The following is a 2,500-nucleotide window of genomic DNA, read 5'->3' on the forward strand; positions in this document are numbered from 1 at the left end:
CGAGCCGACCGATTGGTTTTGATCTAATAAAAGCGTCCCTTCCATCTCTGGTCGGGACTCTGTTTGCATGTATTAGCTCTAGAATTACCACAGTTATCCAAGTAACGTGGGTACGATCTAAGGAACCATAACTGATTTAATGAGCCATTCGCGGTTTCACCTTAATGCGGCTTGTACTGAGACATGCATGGCTTAATCTTTGAGACAAGCATATGACTACTGGCAGGATCAACCAGGGAGCTGCGTCAACTAGAGCTGAGCAGCCGGCCGCCCGGGAGTGTGTCCCGGGGGCCCGCGCGAACACGCAAGCGTCCGCTCAATCATTCTGCAAACAGGAGGAGGCTGAGCTCCCCTGCACAATACACCTCGAAACCCTCTCAGGTCCCGGCGGCGCGCAGCGCCGTCCCAAGTACTTGGTCGGGTTCGAGAGAGGCGCAATCGCCCGGAGTTAGGCGAGTAGACGCTTTCGGTGCGACCACCCGTGCTCCCAACTGAGCTTGCCGCTGCCGACAGAGGCCCGGGAGCGTGCTGTCGTGGCATTGCCGGCGGGAGACAACACGCGCCACCTACGGTGACCGGCAGCTCCAACGCCAGCGCCACAGAAGGACAAAAGCCCCACTTGGGTGCCGAAGCGAACTCTCCCAGCACAGCGCACGCGCCAACACATCCGCACAGCTGCGATACAAACCACCAGCGAGAACCGCTGGGGCGACCGAGCAGCAGACGGCGTCGCGGCGCCGAGCGCCGGGCGGCGGCGCATCCTCAACGCACACAGTCCTCAATCGGACCAGCACACTGAAGATGTCCACCGCGCTTCGCACCGGGCCCGCGAGGACCTACTTTGGCCGCACGGCGCCGCGCGCAGGGTGCGCCGGCGCGCAGCTGCGACGCCTGCCGCGTCCGTCGGCCGGCGCGCCTGCCACTGGCCGCCCCCACCAGCCGGCTGTAGCGCGTGCGCCCACGCACCGCGCGGCCAGCACGCCGGGAGGCGCCCCCTCACCGGCCGGGGACGGTCCCACCCAGCCACCGCCGCGTATCGCTTCACACCCAGATGCCGTTCAGTTTCGTCGGCATGGTGGGTATCGCTGGAACAACCGGTTAGTACCTCAACCTATCGTCGCCATCACCGATTCACCCCTAGCGAGAACAACCGCACCACAACAGGTTACCATTTGTTCATTTGCGTAACTTCACCAGAAAACGCAGGCGTCCATCGCCATTTGCAACTTCAACGATTATTGCATGCCTGTGTCAGGTGTCACGCCACACTACGTCTGCCCACATACACGCAACAAAATGTGCACGCCTAGACAATACGTGGAAGGTGGCCCCCGTACGTATGCGATGTCCATTGCTCGAACGACTGTCAACCGGCCTCTGTAGCATGTCGCAGATATGGAACGCGGTGCACCATGCCATCACGGTGTGTGAGGAGAGACGACTAGGTCCGAATACATCAACAGACAGCTCATGCTGATCGCCATCCACGGCGTCCGTTCCTCCCACACGTCTCTATGGCGTACCACACTGCAATCCAGCTCTCATAGGGAGACGACACGTAGCTGCGTGCACAATATTTGCACTGTATGGTCCGCCGTTTTTGGGCGCAGTCGTTGTGCGGTCACACATGTGCCACGATGTATCATTCAGTACATAAGGACGAATGTGCAGTACAGATTGTGGTTCACGCGTACGACATCAGCGGACAGTTGACACAGGCCGCACCACAACGTAGCCTGAGTACGTCGCATGCGAAGGGCATTGAACATGCAAACTTCTCACCAACCAGCTTGCGAAGGCAGGGGGCAAGGTGGGGACGTGGGGAGGGGCGGCATGTACGTCCTGCTGCCATCCACATTACAGTGTACAGCAGGAGCATGTGGAAAGTGAGCAAGACTTGCAAGGTGTTTAACATGAAGCGATACACAGGGGTGCGGGCAGTGCGAGTAGCGAACTATATTGCGAGGGTTGCGGGTGGGCAACACTACAGTAATTGAACGAGTCGTATAACAATTACAGAGCAGGTTTAGGCGACAACGTGGGTTACGTTAAGGCGACAACATGGGTTAGGTTAAGGCACAACATGGGTTAGGTTAAGGCACAACATGGGTTAGGTTAAGGCACAACATGGGTTAGGTTAAGGCACAACATGGGTTAGGTTAAGGCACAACATGGGTTAGGTTAAGGCACAACATGGGTTAGGTTAAGGCACAACATGGGTTAGGTTAAGGCACAACATGGGTTAGGTTGAGGCACAACATGGGTTAGGTTAAGGCACAACATGGGTTAGGTTGAGGCACAACATGGGTTAGGTTGAGGCACAACATGGGTTAGGTTGAGGCACAACATGGGTTAGGTTAAGGTACAACATGGGTTAGGTTAAGGTACAACATGGGTTAGGTTAAGGTACAACATGGGTTAGGTTAAGGTACAACATGGGTTAGGTTAAGGTACAACATGGGTTAGGTTAAGGTACAACATAGGTTAGGTTAAGGTACAA

The 2,500-nt window shown here is 56.5% G+C and overlaps 1 non-coding gene across 1 annotated transcript in view; it reads right to left on the minus strand.

The window, feature by feature from the left end:
- LOC124732412 overlaps nt 1-239 on the minus strand; it is a 1,909-nt gene extending 1,670 nt beyond the window's left edge. Inside the window, exon 1 of the ribosomal RNA XR_007008683.1 lies at nt 1-239. This exon is cut by the window's left edge and continues 1,670 nt beyond it. This is a non-coding gene — a ribosomal RNA (small subunit ribosomal RNA).
- Between the last annotated feature and the right edge of the window lie 2,261 nt (nt 240-2,500).

Source organism: Schistocerca piceifrons, unplaced genomic scaffold (genome assembly GCF_021461385.2).
Source record: "Schistocerca piceifrons isolate TAMUIC-IGC-003096 unplaced genomic scaffold, iqSchPice1.1 HiC_scaffold_1342, whole genome shotgun sequence".
Taxonomy (NCBI): Eukaryota; Metazoa; Arthropoda; class Insecta; order Orthoptera; family Acrididae; genus Schistocerca; species Schistocerca piceifrons.